The sequence below is a fragment of the Sapajus apella genome, unplaced genomic scaffold, assembly GCF_009761245.1.
Source record: "Sapajus apella isolate SASKATOON/1434 unplaced genomic scaffold, GSC_monkey_1.0 scaffold7, whole genome shotgun sequence".
Taxonomy (NCBI): domain Eukaryota; kingdom Metazoa; phylum Chordata; class Mammalia; order Primates; family Cebidae; genus Sapajus; species Sapajus apella.
In genome coordinates this window covers 41652184-41672030 of record NW_022436947.1, presented here as the reverse complement: position 1 = coordinate 41672030, position 19847 = coordinate 41652184, and the positions used below count along the sequence as shown (strand labels likewise).

Genomic DNA, 19847 nt, shown 5'->3' with positions numbered 1-19847 from the left:
GTGGATTAAAAGGCAGTAAAGTCTCTTGTGTGAAGAAGCACGACTTGCTGTGAAACATGATGTGGGAAAGGGTGTTGAAGTGGGCTTATAAGGGTTCTTACCATCTCTCTATGTTAGAGACTGCGTTCAGTTTAAAAGAGGGCGTCCAAAGTGAGAAGGAGAATTTCTTTATTTAAATTTTATAACAAAATCACTGTGGATAACACCATTGTAAATTGAAAATTAAAATGAAAACAGGATGAGAAGACTAGTTTCTATAAAATACATGGGTTGCATAAATAATATGTGGGAAAGAAACACTAAATTAAAATGAAATAAAGAATGGAGAGAAAGAATGCTCTGAAGAAAATTTTGGACTGGCACATTCTGCTTATGTTTTCTAAAAATGCTTGCTGGAGAAACAGAGTGTATAAACTTTTCGAAGAATAAAAACATCAAAAACTGTTACAGCAATGGGACTAAGAATTGTTTTATCGTTTTATAAAAAAAGGCTATTTTTTTATTTTTTCAAATGTGTTAGGAGAAGAAATATTTGGCAGGGTGGAACATGGTGCCCCATGACATGACCTTCAGTGTTATTCAGTGTCCAGTGTATAGTGCCATGGAGGACGTCAAGTTATCATCTAGTAAATAGTAATTTTTGCATTGCCACATTTAATTCACTGTTGTGTACTAGATAGAGGAGGGAATTATTTACCATTGCACTTTTTTTGTAGGTAGAGGACTGTAATCAAGAGGGCATGTGATTTTCCTAAGGTAAAAAATTAGAGCTTGCAGTTCACTTATGAGACTAAAAGGAGGGAGCATAGTCCTTGTCACAATCTCAAGGGAGACATTGCTTGGAATAGTTCTCTTTATTGTCCTGAACTTTAGCTATTTGTGTTGATTTTTATTCTGAATATCTGATTAGAGCATACTAGACATACTTGAATTCAGATGTAGTTAAGTTTACATGCTTAACCATTATTCAGAAATTGTTTAACTACCTCTGAGACACTAGAATTAGTTGCATGTACAGCAAAGGAATTATCCGGAAAGAAGGAACAGCAAATTATAGATAAAATCTGAAAGCATTCAAAGTTTCTGTTGGGGTAGGAGTTAATGGTAGTTTTAGAAAATTTTGAAATCAGAAAAGACCAGTGTTAGAAAAGATTTTACTGGTTATTTAGTCAACCCCTTCATTTACAGATGCTAAATTTGAGGCTGAATGAGATGATCTGCCTAAGAGTAAAAAGCTGGTTATATGAACAGGTTGTGGTTGTGCCTCCTCCACGTCCTCTCTGTCTGGTGTATGCTTCCTGCAATGACACCTTGCTTGTTTGTAACCCCAGTGGCTCTTAACACTGGTTGCCACAGTCAGCCCTATACAGATTTCTCAGTACAGGAAGATTTGCTGACAAATTACGCGTGGATTCTTTGTCTTTCCTAAATGCTCCAAAAGCAAAATGAGGATGCCAAGTGAGTTTGCTCTTTTCACTTTTGGAAAGGGAATAAAAATCCTACTCAATGCCAACGTTGTTTAGGTATGTCTCTCTGTAGCTGGCAGAGAGTGCCAACAGTTATTACCAGTCCACAACACCATAAAAACAGAAAATGATCATGTATCTTTAGGACATGTCTAGCAGTTTGACAAAGTACTTTAGTATCTACCAAATCTAATGTTAAGAAACTTGGGCTTATATTTGCATGGCTGAAATAATGTTTATTTACCTATAAATTTACTCTTATTGTCTACTATAGAACCAACCAACAACACAGAAGCACTTCTCCTTTACCACTGAGTATTTGAGAGTGATCTATACCATTCTTTCATCAAATTTGCTCTGTGGTAAGGGACAGATACCCAAAATATGGCAGCACTAAATGCTGAGATGAATAATCCGTTCTCTTCTTTTTTTCCCCTCTCCCTCATCCAAACTGAGTAGAAGATTGAAGGTCTTATCCAGGTCAATTTAAACAGTTTTCTTTGAATAGGCACAGTCTTCCAGTCTTTCTAAAACTATTCTGAAGTTTCCTGAAATAAATAATAAAAACTTGTATGGCATGCTCAGACTTGTGTGGTAAATTAGTCTGAGATTGTGTCTAAAGTGTGTAAGAATGGACATGTACTCAGTATACAAAAGGAGTCCTTGAGGGATGTGCTACAATGGAAAGAACTTTAGAGTTCTGCTTTCTGGAGTTCTCATCCTGACTCTGCTGCTCTTCAGCTATAATTGATCAACACATACTTAACTCCTCTTCAGTGTAGTTTCCTCATGTGTAAGATAGGAAGTACAGTATGCACATCATACTGCTGTTGCAAAGATTAAATGTATGTTATTAAAATTAGTTATCTTGGCACCAGTAAAATAGTATATTATTAAATAAAGCTGAGCCATTTTCATCATTTCTCACAGGAAAAAGAATCAGGAAAGTCTTTATACAGATAGTAGTATCAATTAAGCCTTAAAAACATGGAACAGGGGCTGGGCGTGGTGGCTCACTCCTGTAACCCCAGCACTTTGGGAGGTTGAGGTGGGAGGATTACTTGAGGCCAGGAGTTCTAGGCCAGCTGAGTGACATAGTAAGACTCATCTCAACAACAAAAACAACAAAAATTAAAAAATAAAAATTAGCCAGGCTTGGTGTTGCCTGCCTGTATTCAAGAGTCTGAGGCAGGGGGATCCCTTGACCCCAAGGAGTTAGATGTTACAGTGAACTATGATCATGCCACTGCATTCCGGCCTGGGTGACAGAGTGAGAACTTGTCTCAAAAACACACAAACAAGGAAAAGTTAGCAAAACAAAAAAACACAGGAAACTAGTATGAATATGGCTGAGAAGCATGAGATAGCATGATGTTTTTCAAACAATACAGATAGCTCTATTGTAGGTGCATAAAGATCAAGGAGGAAATACCAGGCATCAGGCTGAGGAAGTAGCAAGGGTCAGGTTATGAAGGGCCTTGTTTAACATAGTTACAGGCATGAAATTTTCCCTTTAGTTGAGACATTTATGTCTTAGGCACATAGACTACCCTTATGGGCTACTTGAATTTCAGAGTGTCAGTGACACCGTGAATTGCGTGAAATATTTTATGACTGTGACCCTATATGAAATTTTTGAGAAAAAGGCCATCACATTTTCTATATTCTTAAAGTGGGCATGAATTCTCAGAACTAATATTAAAAATAGGAAGTCATTGAATAGATTTCAAATGGGACAGAGTGAAAATATGTGAAAGCATGGCCATGTTTAGTGTTCGCATGGTAATTAATTTAGGCAGAAGCCCGAAGCTGATGTGAGAATCCCATATACCTTGTAGGGTAGGTTCCTAGTCATTGTATTCCCAGTACACAGGCTGCACCTGGTGTCCCTGACTTTCCAGCATTCAGTAAATATTTGAATAAAGAATGAAACTAAAGACAGGAAGAGCAAGTAAAAGGCTCATGCCATTATCCATCAGAGATGACTAAAATTGTTATGTGTCTAGAATTGAGTGGTGATAGAAATGTAGAAAAATGACAGGAGAGACATTTAAGAGGTAAAGTCAGCAAGTCTCAGCTGCTGGATCGGCTGGGAGGGAGGAGTGGAGCATGATTTTCTTGTTTGTAAGTTGAATATGATTGCTGGTACTATTGCTGCCTGTCTGCAGGCATTTATCATATACTGCCTTGTATTCTAGTACTGTGAACATGCTGTCTCTCTCCTTGAAGATGGTTTTATTTTTAAAAAGTGTTAATACCCTCAATAGCAGTTGGCTTACTGATGTCCACCTAAGAAGTACTCAGGAAATGCAGGTTTCAAAAAAGTGAAAGATGCCACAGAGAGTGTAGTCAACTTCCCAGTACCTACCGAAATGATTACCTTTTGCCTCCCGTTTCCAAACCTCCTGTCAGTTTTAGCCTCACAGTAGTTTTCAGTCTATGTGAGGGAATAGTAGCGTTCTGGGAACTTTTCGTAGCCTGAGTAAAAAGCTGAGCCATGTGGCTACCCTTTGTAAACAGTGGAGGGGGAGAGGTTGTACCAACAGGGTTTGGAAGGCCCTGCTGGAGATTCAACAAGAGCAGTTTCTCATTGATTAGTTCACACTTCCGGATTCTGTTTTCATTTGGAAAATTCTCCTCAAACAGCAAGATAGTAAACTGTCTGATGAAGAAAAAGACGTTTCACAAAGATACAGAGATTTAGAAGGACACTTACATGGTGAAAACTACTGCACCAATGTGCTAACTTAGCACATTTCATGCATTTATTTACTCAAAAAGACATGGTTCGCTGATGGTTGAGTTTGCACTGACTGTGTAGAAAGGTGATGTTTTGTGTTGGAAAGGGCAGTAGTTCTACAGCTAGAAAGACATCATTTTAATTTTCTCCCACTGGCCATTTTTAATTGTGTGACCTTTAGAAAGATATCTGACCTCTCTGATGACTATTATTATTATTTCTTAAAAATGAGAATAATGATCACAGTCAATATTTTCTGAGCCACATAGTTTACCTGGAACTACTCCACTTTAATTTATTAATTTACTTTATCCTAATTAGAAGTCCATAAGATAGATACTATCATTACCCCCATTTTACAGATAAGTAAATTGAGGTTCCAAGGAATTAAGTAACTTTGCTACATAATAAAACAAGTAAGTGTCAACAACTCTGAAATGTTGGGTTCAGTGTCATCATTAGTCATGTTAATATGACAATTGGTCAGATAGGTTTTGCTGGGAGAACTGTTGGATATCAGTTTCTAGCATAAAACTGGTACCTGGCCAGCATGTTTATTTTTAATAAGCAACTTATGTGTTTCTTATGTGCATTAAAATTTGAAGACCACAGCTATGCTCAGGAAAAGTGATAGAGACCAAGTGCCTCAGCTGAGCATATTATTGTTAATTCAGTAGATTTTATTTAGTAGGATTAACTTAGAAAACAACTCTAGAATAATGTCCTCAAGCTAGTGTACAAATATCCTATTTAAAATTGAAACTCTTATCTTTGCATGGCTAGACTACCAGTTGTGAGTGATAGCTATTATGCTCCAGGTATTTCACACTTATTTTCTCATTCAGTTAGTACAAGAGTCCCATGAGATAGGTATTTTTTCATCACGCAGGTGGGAACACTTAGGCACTAATAATTTAAGTTGCCTAAAGCCACACAGCTAGTCAGATGCAGTGCCAATATTTGAGAATAGATTTGTCTTCAAAAGCCAGACTTTGTTCCAGGAAAATGCAGTAAGCCAAAAAAAAAAAAAAAAATACAAAGTAAAAAGGTAAAGAGTCTCATTTTAATTTTTAATTTGTGTTTTAATTGATACATAACATGTGGAGTCCATGTGATATTTTGCTACATGCATAGAATGTGTAATTATAGAGTCAGGCTATTTGGGATATCCATCACCTTGAGTATTTACCATTTCTATGTGTTGGAAACAATTCGGGTCCTCTCTTCTAGCTACTTTGAAATACAAAATACGTTGTTGTTAACTATAGTCATCCTACCCCTCTATCGAGCATTAGAACTTATTCCTATCTAACTCCATGTTTGTATCCATTAACCAACTTCTCTCTGTCCGCTCTCCCATCCACACACCTTTCCTAGCCTCTAATTTTATCTGTTTTAGGTTAAATTGATTTTGGGACTGGAAATATACTAACTTGAATTAATTTTACACCTGAATGTTAAAGGATAATTTTGTTCTTTGCATATTCATTGTCGATGAAGTAACAAAGCTTGCAGAGTTTTAAAATTGGGGCATATGATTTATATGTCTCTGCTGAAAAGAAACAAAAGATATGCTGAACTACAACACTGTTTATTTGCTCTTCTGATTGTATGGCAGAATGTGACTTGTTTGACTTAACCTTGTAGAGTTATTTAAATTGTTTAATGTTAAATCCCTCAAATAACACCAGCCCAGTTATCTATAAGTGTCATTTTGCCTAGTAAAATGTGCTGCTTTTTGAGATTCAGGTATAAAAATGTCTGTAAATCAGTGAAGTGAAACTTCCCTCTACATTAAAAAGGTGACCATGAGCTGTTAATACTCAGGTCACATGGTGGATTTCTGATGGTTTTTCATTCCCTTTTTTAAGTGTGCCTTATTTCCACCAAAAGATCTTACTTGTGCACTGAAATTACAAAGAAAGTCATGGTAAATGTTTGTCTCAATGGGGTGGCAGCATTTTGTAAGATAAATAAACTTTGCGTCTCATATTCTGCTATTCTTCTTGAAGTATATGCATAAATGATAAATATTATGTTTCCAGAGCAAAAACAGCAAAGTGCAACACTGATCTCTTTTGAAAGTGTGACTGATGCTGTCTCAAAATACCATCACGTGAAATTTGGAAACAAATGGTTTCCTAGTGTAGCATGAAGGAAAAAGAAATGCCTTGCATATACATTGAAAAGCCATTGTATATATGATGGGTCTTGGGCTTTTAAAGCTGCAGGAAACATGGTTGCATCCTTTGTGCTTCTCTTGAAAAGAATTAAAGCATGGCTCTACTACTATGTAGAAGCCCACTCCTGAGGACTGTTTAAATCTCTGCTCCAGCAGCTGAACCCTGCAGAGTCACTGACCTTGTATTTTAGACAATGTCAGGGGGGAGTGAGACAAGAAAAAAGAAAAAAGGGGAGCTTCTGCCTTGAATGACTGACAAATGTGTTTAAAGTTAAATGAACACGTCTCTACTGTTCTCTGCAGTTCTCCAGACTTGTTTCTTGTTTTGAAGCCAAATGTAGTAACTTGGCTAAACAATGAGTCACATTGAAATAAATAATATTTAGATAAAGTAGCTGCCTTTTTAGGAAAACATATCTCCATCTCTTTGTTCATAAAGTCTGGGTCTTTAAATTTGAGATTTTATGGTATATAGTTTATAATATTTTTCCTGTGTTCAAAAGAGAATGAGTCTAAGAATGCATCAAGTGAAAGCATAGTTCAAGAATTTTGGCTAGTGGGGGGAGCTGAGTTTTAAAATTCCAAATAGTTTGTCTTACTGAAAGTTGTGGGTGGTCCTCCATCATTCTGAAGGAATCTAAAGATGGGGATTCTTTGCCAACATATAGCTGTTTTCCAGTTAGATACTGACATTTCTGTCATTGTCTGGTTCAGCATTTTATTAGGTGCAGTGCTGCTAGACTCCTGTATGAGAATATATGTAAATTACAATGGTCAATAAGGAAAGTTTGCATAGCCTGATACTTGATTAAGGTGTAATTATAGACTCCTGTGTAAGAATATATGTAAATTACAATGGCCAATAAGGAAAGTTTGCATAGCCTGATTCTTGATCAAGGTGTAATTATAGACTCCTGTATGAGAATATATGTAAATTACAATGGCCAATAAGGAAAGTTTGCATAGCCTGATTCTTGATCAAGGTGTAATTATAGTTCTCTTAACTGACAGGGCGTTGAAAGGAGCCCTCAGGTTTATCAGAATATTTATAAGTTGAATTTTTTGCCCAGAGTTTTTTCTACATTCATTTATTTCTACGTAGACATATAATAGTTTGAGAATACAAAATAGTTTTATTCTGCTTCACTTAATGTTATATAATGAAGTAATCTTGCTCTCAAGAACTCTTAATTAGGCAGAATTATCTTTCTAACAAACTTGCGTGTGATCATGGCAGGTACTTGCTCAGATTTTCTTCACTAGCATGTGAAGTAACTTGGGAAGAATCCAACCCCTGTGGTTTGACAGTCAAGAAGTTTGGATCTTTGCATGTTGGTTGATTTCTTGTTTCTGTTTAGAAAATCCCACTCTAATCCTCTTATTGATCAACTCCCCGCAACTCCTAGTCATCCTTTGAATATCCCGCTTGAAGTTTTCCACACAAGCTTTTTCTGCTCCCTGGAAAATTTTTGTTTCTTTATTAGCTCAACTTTATCCTTCAGGTCAAAGTTTACATGACTGTTTCCACAGCCATGATGTAAAGCCCTTGTCTTAAACACTTACTCTTACTATACTTTGTGCATTTATTACTGTGATTTTAGTATAATGTTGAGTGACTTAGTTAATATTTGTTGAATGGAGAAACAAGATCAAGTACTTCCTTCTGTCTAAGATTTCTGTGTTATTTTGAGGAAGAATTAATCTTCATTCTTTAATGCTCCTCAGTTTCTGGAGCCATCTTTTATACTGCAGTTGCTTATGTACCTCCACTGTAGACTATCATGTTTGAGAGAAACCACATTTTTTCACATTTTTACCTGGCTCCTGGGGTTACAGGGTCTTGCTCTGTCACCTAGGCTGGAGTGCAGTAATATGATCACATGGAGTCTCTACCTCCCATGCTCAAGTGATCCTCCTATTTCAGTCTCCTGAGCAGCTAGGACTACAGGTTCATGCCACCACACCTGCAAATTTTTGTATTTTTTTATAGAGACATGGTCTTGCCATGTTGCCCAGACTGGTCTCAAATTCCTCGGGTCAAGCAATCCACCCGCCATGGCCTCCCCCCAGTATTGGGATAATAGGCGTCAGCCACCACACTTGGCCTTTTTACCATCTATTGAATGATTAAATAGATATATGTCTCAAAGAATATTTCTATTTTGTGTACAACCTGCTGTGTTATGTATAAACACAATCAGTATGTCATAGAGAGCTATAGGATGTGTTATGTATAAACACAGGCATTGTGTCATAGAGAGCTGTGGGCTGTGTTACAGAACTTATGACGGTCAGAGGGACACGAGACTTCACTTAATGCATGGAATCTCTGATTCTTGCTATAATTAAGTATGCTGACTAAAAGTACTCACTGTAAGTCCACGATATAGTCAAGGGAGTTTTATCGAAAGCATACAAGTCCAGCAACTAGTATAAATTTTGTGAAAGACAAGTGTTGAATGTTGCTGTAAGAATCTTTCCATATGTGGTTCCAATGTGGTCACTTAAGGAGATGTGCTTGGGGAATGCAGTCTGTTAAATTCTCTGTGTTCTGAGGTTTTGCTGCCATGATGAACCATGTCAGCTCATCATCCTTCCACAATGCACACACATTGGTCTGAAATATGGATTGTCTTTACATTTCTGTCCCGCCATCCAAGGACTTTGCTATAAATGTTTTAAAATATATCCCTCCTAGTCTTATTTTTTGTGAATGACCTTTAACAATTGTTTTCATATTGAATGTAGCCTGCTTTTATAACTTAAGCACACGAGAAAATGTTTTCCATATCTTAACATCTTTACCCAAAAAGTTGTAATGGCAGCATAATATTTTATTTAGCAGAGTTACACTTTTTTACACCAAGCTCCAACTGATACTACATTTCTCTTCTGTGCCAGCTTTTTTCTCTGTTTTTAGGTTTCTGCTTTTGTTTTGCTAACCACCTCGGAACCACTGTTCTTGAACTCCTTGCCTCAAAGTAGCTTTTTCCGAAGTGCCAAGAGGTCTAGAAAGCAGATTTCAGATGAAGTGTTTCTTCCTCTACAAGTTTATCTGCCTTGTTTATATCTCAAGTGGACACTGAAACTGAGGCCTTTCTGGCAGTATGAATATCATTGATACTGATAGCTCATCTATGTTGTCCTTATATAGATTAGTGATAGGTTCAGATTTTATTCTATTTTTTAGAAGTTACTGCCAGTTCAGTCTCTCAAGACGTGAGATATTCTCTAATTCTGTATTCTTCCTACCCTGAGATAGAATCCAGACACTGCTTCCCATACAAGGAACAGAAGATTAGCTTAAAATCTTTGTCATTTACTTTCAAGCCTCCCAAGTGAGCTTAGAGAAAGGAAGTCAGAATTTAGAATTCTCTATTTAATTGAACTACACAACGCAAATGGAATATGTTTTTGGTAAGTGATATGGTTTGGCTCTGTGTTTCCAATGAAATCTTATCTCAAATTATAATCCTCACATGTCCAGGGGGAGACCTGGTGGGAAGTGATTGGATCATAGGGGTGGTTTCACCCATGCTATTCTCCTGACAGTGAGGGAGTTCTCAGGAAAGCTGATGGTTTTAAGTGTTGGACTTTCTTACTCTTTCTTTTTCTACTGCCATCATGTAAGACATGCTTTGCTTCCCTTAGCATTCCACCATGATTGTAAGTTTCCTGAGGTCTCCACAGCCATGTGAAACGGTGAGACAAGTAAATCCCTTTTGTTTATGAATTACCCAGTCTCAGGTAGTATCTTTGTAGCAGTGTGAAAATGGACTAATATATAGTAGGGGAACAGAGATCCTTGTTTATGGTTAGCTTCATTTTTCTAGAAAATATACAGTTATATCACTGTGACTATACTTCTAAAATAGATTTTTAAATAGACCCCTTTTTCCTACAAGATTTATCGTAATATGAAGAATTGCTTTAGCTTTACAGATATCCCACAACAATAGGCAATATGTGCAAACAGTGAAAAAGAAATTATTTTTAGAGACATTTTATTGCTGTACAGAACATTAGAGATCATCTGATTCCAAAATATTCTCCTTCTTCCTTTTATTTTGTAGATGCAGGACCTAGGGAGTGGTCTGGAGGATGGTGTTGGGGGAAACCCTGTACCAGCAAAAGGTGAAACTAGAACTTTAGCCTTAGTCAACTAATTCCAAAGCCAAGCCTTTCACCTACCCTGCCACACACACCCTACTTTTTAATAAAGTGTTCGTACTTCATGTAAACTCTGATTTTCTGAAATTTGATGGCATTTTTTCCATTTGATTGGTTTGTGCTTATATTTTTAAATCACAAAATTTAAAACATCATAAAACTCAGTATAGCAAACAACAACAACAGTAGAATGTGAATGAACAAAGACCTGTGTTTCAAAGTTAGAGTCAATTTCCATTACAAAACTACAGAAACAAGGTAGGTTTTAGCAAGTCATAATGTAGTCCTCCTCCCCCAATCTAGGACATTTTAGACCATTTCAGATGACCTTCCAGGCAGCCTTCAAGAGAAAAGAAAACCACAGAGGGAAAGGAGCAAATACCAATGGACCTGAAACCTGACTTCATCTAAAGGATAGAGGAAGCTTTTATGAGACAGCCCTGTTTAAATTACATCAACACTGTTGGTCACGTTATAAGTAGGAATTAGAAAAAGGCAGGAAGACTCTTATAAGCAAGGAGAATAACATCTACAAAGGCCCTGAGGCAAAAAAAAAAAAAAAAAAGCAAGGCAAATTTGAAGATGTAATAAGCAAGGCTAGCAGAGCAAGAAAAAAGAATAGGCCAACAGTGATGATGAAGGTTTCTGGTGAGGTAATCTTGAACTAGATCATGGCAGGCCTGGAGGGCCACGTTAACCCTTTTCCTGTTTGCCCTGAGAGTACTTGTGGCGGCAGCATTTACCCCAAGATCACTTTGCCACAAAGTATCTCGCTTTTATTATTATTTTTTTGTATCACTCTAGTATATCAACTCAGGAAACAAAATATGTATTACATTTATAGTATTTTGTTTTTAGAAGTGGTATTTCAATTTACAAAATACAGTAATTCTCGATCACTGAAAATGTCAAATCCCAGAAAACATAGCATTCCTATGTGGGATGTTAATATCTTCGGACAGTTGTTGGCCGAAAATTGAGCTAATGAATCGGACATTTGCGAAATAGTTGATTCTGATGATTCAGATGATTCTCATGTTAGTTCTGTTTAGAAATAACTGCAAGAACTGTCTTATATTGTATTTTCACAGTGAAAATCAGTCAGATTTGCATCAGCCTCAAAGAGCATGTTTATGTAAAATTTAACGAGCGCTGATAGCATGCTCCACTTTTTTTCTAAATGAGAAAGGTTTAAAATTTTGACTTTTATAATAAAACTAATAGAAAACTATTATAACCAAAATAATTAAAAGGTTGCTTAAAAGTAGACCAGCCATATAATTTAGCATCCAAAACATGAATCTTCTGAGAATTAAAGAAAGCACTAGTGATAATTTTATTGGGGAAATGGGCACAATCTAGGGCTGTTTGGGGCATACCGGGGTGAGATCATTCACAAGCACACAAGGTACCTGTGTGTTTGTGAATATTCTCTCTGATGCAATGCCTGGGAGATGCATTCTGTGTTCACTGCGGTTTTTTTTTGTGTGTGTGTGTGTGAGAGAAAGTCTCCCTCTGTCGCCCAGGTTGGAGTGCAGTGGCATGATCTCTGCTCACTGCAGCCTTAACTTCCTGGGCTCAAGCAATTCTCCTGCCTCAGCCTCTCGAGTAGCTGGGATTACAGACGTGTGCCACCACACCTGGCTAAATTTTGTGTTTTTAGTAGTGACAGGGTTTTACCACGTTGGCCAGGTGGTCTCGAACTCCTGACCTCAGGTGATCCACCTGCCTCAGACTCCCAAAATGCTGGGATTACAGGTGTAAGCCACGGCGCCCAGTACTGCTGTCTTTCCTTAGCCAGGCTCCCTGCATACAGTTATTCCCTCATTCCTTCTTTCATCCATTTGGCATTTTGCTTCCCATGATAACTGTCAAAAAGCATAGAAAAGGGGAACCTTCTGTCTTCTGCATGAAGCTATGTCTGTTCCTTCCATGAAACTATGTCTGATCCTGCTTTCATGCTGCCTCTCATGCCTTCTTTAATGCTTTAGTGAGAAGAGCATCACTGAGATTTTGATAGGTCTTGAGTTGTTTGGAATATGATATCCACCCATCCTCAACTGGTGAAGAGAACCTGGGAAGCTGAGGCATTTCTTTCCTTCTTTCTTTATTTCTTTTTTTTTTTTTGAGACAGAGTCATGCTCTGTCACCAGGTGCTAGGCTGCAGTACAGTGGTGCAATCTCAGCTCACTCCCAGGTTCAAGCAATTCTGCCTCAGCCTCCTGAGTAGCTGGGACTACAGGTGCATGCCACAAAATACAAAATTGTATTTTGTAAATTGTAATTTTTGTATTTTTTAGTAGACACAGGGTTTCGCTATGTTGGCCAGGATGGTCTCAATCTCTTGACCTCATGATCTGCCTAACTTGGGCTCCCAAAGTGCTCAGATTACAGGCGTGAGCCACTGCGCCCGGCTGAGGCATTTCTTATACTACATTTGATATTATGCAGACCCATGGGCAGAGCAAGAACATGAAAGAAACCCAACTAATAACTGTTGAAGTTGTCAGTCTGATTGGAAAAGCAAGAGGTCATCTGATTGAGTTCACAGATTAAGGACTAGCCTTGCTTTCAATCCTGAAATCTTGCCTCTTTTAGTCTTTACTGTGTGATCTTGGATAGATTGCTCAAATTTGTTCAATTTTAGTTTCTTTGTATTTGGGACTAGAATAATATTAGAACCTAATGCGACGGCTTTGAATGGAAATTGTGTGAACTAAGTTTATAAAGCATCTACAACACTTGCTCCCACTGGTAAGCCCACAGGTGGCTGCTATTTGGAGCTATTATTTTTGAGCAAATATGGTTTTAACAACATGCCTTCTGGTCTGTGTTTGCATTAGGAATTAGTAGCTGTAGTTTCAATTCACTGAAGTTTCACTGCTTTTGTGCTTATTTATTTATTTTTCTGAAGGGACAGGTGAAGTTCGCTTTCTAACCCAGTTTCAAAACAATAAGCCTCAGGGAGAGAATGGGTCACTTGAGCACACACTACTTAAAATTCTTCTGAAATAAGACATTCAAAAGAGGAAATTATCCTGCCAGTAGCAATATCTCTGAAGTAAAAGATATCTTAAAAATTTACTTTGAAATCTGTAGATGTGCATTCTGCCTGAGGCAGATCTGAGGTTTGTGATGAGAAGGATGTTTGGATGGACTAGCCAAACAGAATGACAGAATGTTAGGTAAGCAATGAAATAGTCATTAGGACATAGTATCTTCATTATTTCTATCCTCTTAGTTCAACAAAGTGTCTAGCCTGCTGGGATATGGGCTCAATAAATATATATATTAAATAAATTAATAACATATGAATTTTAAATTAATGAGTAATTACCACATATGCTTCTAATCCAGGGAATCCTGGGAATTGATGTTCAATCAAATAATCTTTTACTTATCTTTGAATTTTATAAAAAGGCTGAAGATAATGTAGTATTCTGAGTGAATGAATGAGTTACCCTACCGTGTAGTTTGACAGGTGTACAATTGGCACTCTGAATTGCAGGTTTCACACCTGTGGATTCAACCAACCAGTGATCAAAAATACTCAGAAAAAAATGAAAAAATAACAATACTATAATAAACATAATACAGATTTTAAAAGCAATACAGTATAACAACTATTTACATAGCATTAACATTGTATTGGGTATTTTAAGTAATCTAGAGATGATTTAAAGTATAGGGAGGTTGTGGGTAGGTTATATGCAAATACTGTGTCCTTTTGTAGCAGAGATTTCAGCATCCTGGATTTTGCTATCTGTAGGGTGTCCTGAAACCGACTTCCACAGATGACATGGGACAACTATAAAATAAAACCCTAAACTTTCCACCTTACTTTATCAAGATCACATTTTTGAGTGCATGAATGAGATTCTTCCTGACTTAGTTAACTCAAAAAGACGAAGATCACTGACTAGCTTAACAGAGAACAAAGGTTTGTTCTTAGATAACGAGTAATAGAGTATTATTGACAGACACAATATATTACTGTACATTGAACTATGTTGTAATTGCTGTAACAATATATTGACTATACTCAGCCCCAGAAACTTCTATTGCTAGGTTTTAGATTTTGGAGAAACCTGTTGTTCTTCCAGCTTTGGTTAAATTCTCAAGCTTCACAACGGTTTCTACTACAAAGAAAAGTTCATGTGGATACGTGAATTTTAGGTAAGCGTATTGTGTGGCAAATTTTCCCCCAGGGAATATTGGCGTAGAAGACGTTACTGTAGTTTTCCGTCATGGAGCTCTACAATAATGTGGATTACAGGAGACAAATATGCAGTATTTTCCTTTTAATGCTGTTTCCTTGGAGATTTTCCCAGGACTAGGAGACCTATGCTGCCCTTTGTGGAGCCACTGCATTTTCTAATACTACACTCTCTCAGCCAGAGTCCCTTATTCATTAACTGAGCATGTCCTGAGAAACAGCACAAATAGCTGTACCTCATATGCTTCAAAAAGGATGACATCATTATTAAGTTAAAGGAATGACAATGCCATTCTTTGCCTTGTTTAGATGATGGACTAGTAATTATAATGTTTTTCTCTCACTGTAGCCAAATCATTAAATCAGTCACTTTCTATAACTGTGGCCAATTCACTGGTCATTCATTTACTTAAATTGGATCTATGTGAAAGCAAATGATAGATTCTTGGGTCATTCTTTTTATAAATAAAATTCTGATTGCGTTGAGCTCATCTCTTTTGTTGTTTTTTCTCCCCAAGCCGTAAAGTTCAATTATGGCTACTAAGAGCAATTTAAATAGCATTTAACAAAATAGCCTAGGCTTTTATCACAACAAGGGCACTTCTGAAGCAAATCGTCCCTGGTTAACAGCTGTCAACTATCAGTGAGATACAGGTAATTAAATTTGAAGATGCTTTATGGCTCGGAAAACTAGATAAAAATCCGTGGACCAGAAAGGTCTTAAGTTGATGTAGTTATTGCTCCCTGTGGTATTTGAATTAATGCAATAGATTGACAATTTTCTAATGAAACAGGTAAAGAGAACTGCAGTTGTTTGTTTGTTGCCTGCAAATGAAATTTAATTGAGCCTATTTCCCAGCTGAGATCACACTCTTGGTTTTATTTCAATATAGATTAGAAAAAGAAAGGAAAAAGAAAAAACGATATTTTGGAAAAAACGTCAAAACTAAACAACTTCACGATAGAAAATGTGAGAAAGTGGTGGTGGGGGATTGTGTACCCTCAAAAGATGTATTTGTTTCTACAAGAGAGAAAGAAAACCTCAATTCAAGGTGCCTAAAAAATGCAAGAATTTCTTTTTATTTCATTTAACAGAAGAGTCCAGTAGCAATGTAGCTCCAGTTCATCCAGTGACTCAGTGGTTTCTTAAAGCATCCAGATTTTTTTCTGCATTTCTGCTTGCCATTCTCAGCAAGCAGCTTTCAAGGTAGATGCAATTGCTGCAAGTATCATATGCTCATATACCAATGCCCAGAGGCAGAAACCAAAATTACCTCTTTTTTTGTGTGTGCCAGTTTTTGCCGGAGGCCTCCCTCCAAAGTTCACTGGCTAAAGTTGTTTACATGGCCACATTTAAAACACTTGCTGGTTAGAAGAATGGGGCCAGTATGGTTGTCACTGAACGGACCTGTCAAGGCTGAAAGAATAGTATCTATTGGATAGATAATCAACAGTGTCTCCTGCTGAAAGGAGCATATATTGATCCTGTACTGCGGGCTGCTAGAACATACTTTGAGCTTGGTATTATTATTGCCAATTTATAGATGAGGAAATTAAAATAGAAATGAACTAGTTTCCCCAATATAATATACGTAGTAAGTGATGAAGCTGAAATTTCAACCGAGGACTATGACACCGATTGAGTACTCTGTTGATAATGTCAAACTGCTTCCTATACATCATGAATCACCTTCAGTTTCAATTCTAGCGCTCCCTTTTTGTATCTAACAACCAACTCATCTCTATGCTTTGCTTTGGTTTTTAGATATACTCTTCCCCGGAGATTGTATCTACTCTCAGAATTCCATATAATAATCCATGAAAAGAACTGAATACCTCTACCTGAAGATTTGCTATTTCTAATGGCAAAATTAAATTAATTATCTAATTCTGCATTCTTGTGGAACATTTCTGCTTTGATCTGAATGTAATTTAATCTTTCCACATCTAAGTACTTTCTCTACCAAATGAATCTCCTTTTCAGATCTCCCAAAAGTAGCAAAAGCATATTCATTCCTCTTATACTTAGCTTACAATGTTAAGGGGAATTTACCTTAATCTCCCTCTACCCCTGGCCAAAACCCATACAAAATCATTCAAAATTCTTTGTTTTAGGTGTTTCGCATGTTAGGTTTTTCTTTTCATTTTAGCACATCAGATGTTCATCAATATAATGTCTCAACTACTAGAATGAAGTCTTTAGTCTTCTCAGCTTACATACTTTAAAAATTATCCTGCATACTCAAATTATTTTTCTTAAAAATGCCTCATTTTATTATTGTGTTCTCCTGATTAAATAATTTGAGTAGATTCCACTTGTAAAAAAATTGAATCTATTAATATTAACTCTAAATCAGGCATTCTAGTCTTTTTTTCCCCCCTGTCTGTGTAAGAAATTGTTCTGACTTTGCTTGCTGAAGACTGATGTCTTGGCCCAGGTTGTTATAATAGGTAACCCATATAACCAGCATTGCTGTAGCTCAGGGACTCTTCTAAACACTTTATGTGTATTACCAGTTTAAACTTCACAACAACCCAATGACGTAGATAATATTATTATCCTGACTTTACAGATTGAGGACACTGGAGTTCAGAGAGATAAAGGCACTTGCCAAGTACATCTAGAAATGAAATGATAAAGCCAGAATCCAGACTCCCGTGGTAGAGCCCCAGAGGCCATGAACTCAGTTATATTTTACTGTATTAGTCTACGTATGTCACTGCACAATTACTTATTCAAGAGGTATTTGTTGAATGTGTATTCCAGCAGCCCAAGTAATATCTTACCCCTGGTGTCTTACAGAAGACTTACACAACCATGAATCATATCCCTGAGATGAAAAGTAAGCTTTATGAAACACCTGGATTTTAGACAATCAAAGCAGTCTATGTCCTCTCCAGTGTTTGAGTGATACTTGCTTTGATTCTGTATTCTCTCCTATGTTCTCTGCTCTTGGATCTTTTTCTATTAGCCCTAACTCCTAGTTTGGCGTGGATTGAATTTTTCCTGAAGGACATCCCTCTCCCCTTACTTGCTTTCCTCATGAAGGAAGCTGTTTCAGTTTTTCGGCTGTGGCACCACCTGCCAACTGTGTCTGTGATTGTCAGTTCACCTGCCAATCACTGTCTGTGATTCCTAGGGAGGCTAACTAACTGGAATGGCAGCAGGCTGTACCATGCTCAGCACCCAAGCCCCCTGTTTCCAAAGATCTTTCACCCAGGCCCTGTTAATGACCTGTCTTTTGTTCTTGTATGCTGTCATGATTTTACATGTTAAGATTCTTCTGAAATATTTTTCTAATTTCTTGATTGTTTTTTCCAACATAAAAAAATCCTGTATTGTACTATTGTTTTATGAACAGTAAATCTGAGGCTGTAAGATTATGTCTTAATAATTTTATGGTTCTAGCCCCCTAAATTTAAAAGAAGTAGGAAAACATGTATCTATTTTATCTAAATTTGTGTCTTTCTTATAAATCATGATCTAAACTTAATAACAATAATTAGAATTTATCGAATACTATCTATTGGCACTCATTTCAAATATTTACGTGTATCAAATTGATTTCCACGTGAACACTTGGCAGAAGGTACTATTATTGCTGCTTTTTACAAATGAGGACATTAAAGCACAGAGAGGTTAAGTAACTTGTTCAATATCACCAGAAGTTTGGCAACAGAGCCTGGTTCCATTATCACTCTGCTTCTTCCAGGGCATTTTCAGATTATTGGCTAAAACTACCTGAAGGATATCATAGCAGACATTCTGAACAAATGTGCCTAGAAAATAGGTTAAATTTGTGACTTTTGTATCTTCTCATATGGACTATGGCCCAAGTACTCACAGAATATAGTGTATGACTTCCTATAAGAATTTGTGTCATTTTAATTTCAGTTTAAGTCAAACTACAGCTCTGTTAGAATTTCTAGAAATGCATTTGTGATTCAACACCTAAAAATCTGGAAACAGTTCATCACAGAATCCATAATCCCAGAAAGCATTCTCTTTCTTATAGTTTGTCATTCTTCAGGTTATAATCAAAAGAACAAAGAAATCCTGAACCATTTGAATAGAAAAGTCTAAAGTTATGCTCCTTGAGAGGAGCATTTTGACTGGCGAATGTGTCATGAATGTCACCATACATTCATTGTCCTCAAAGGCCAGCTATACAGGCACTTAGGCAACGTGAAAGAAGTTAAATGAGTGTAAGTCACTAACCACTGAGGATACTGAAAACATGAACATTTAGATATCTGAAAATTCATGTTTTCCTTAGGTATATGCATAGTTATACTGCTAAAAATAACATTGCCTCCTGAAAGTACATCTTCTTTCAAGTAATTTATAGAAAAATGAGTTGGAGTAATTAGAATTATGTTGGGAAGTAAGGCAAATACTTGTAGTAGGAAATAGCAATCCTAAAATGATGAATAAATAGAGTCCAAGAATAAAGCATTAATAGAGGATAAGAAGACAACCACACTGCCATTCGTTTTGTTTTCTGTTCAGTCTGCTCACTGTATTTTTTTGTTTATTTACTTTAACTTGTTTTGAGCTGATGATATCCAGTTATAAAACAGAGTTGAGATTATTGCAAATGTGACTGATTTTGTAATCATATACTATTACCATAAACCTTAACATTGTGCTTATTGATTTATGTTTTACTTCAGCATAAATATAATAAATTAAAATGCTCATTAACATAACTTTTTTTAAATTTTGAGGCACGATCTCGCTCTGTTGCCAAAACTGGTGTGCAGTGGCATTATCAGAGCTCACCATAACCTCTAATTCCTAGGTTCAAGAGATCCTCCCACCTCAGCCTCCAAAGTAGCTGGGACTACAGGCACATACCACCATGCCCAGTTAATTTTTTAAACAAATTTTTTGTAGAGACAAGGTTTTACCATGTTGCCCAGTCTGGTCTTAAACCCCTGGCTTCAGGTGATCCTCACACCTTGGCTTCCCAAAGTGCTGAGATTATAGGGAACTAGCCCATAACTCTATTTTTAAATTAATTTCTTACTGTAAAAGGAAATGGACCTTAACTTTTTTGGTAAATATTCACA

At 36.8% G+C, this 19847-nt stretch overlaps 1 protein-coding gene across 1 annotated transcript in view; it reads left to right on the top strand.

The window, feature by feature from the left end:
* The window catches only part of SEMA3C (semaphorin 3C), a 181337-nt gene that overhangs the window by 75470 nt on the left and 86020 nt on the right, over positions 1 to 19847 (top strand). The window lies entirely within an intron of this gene.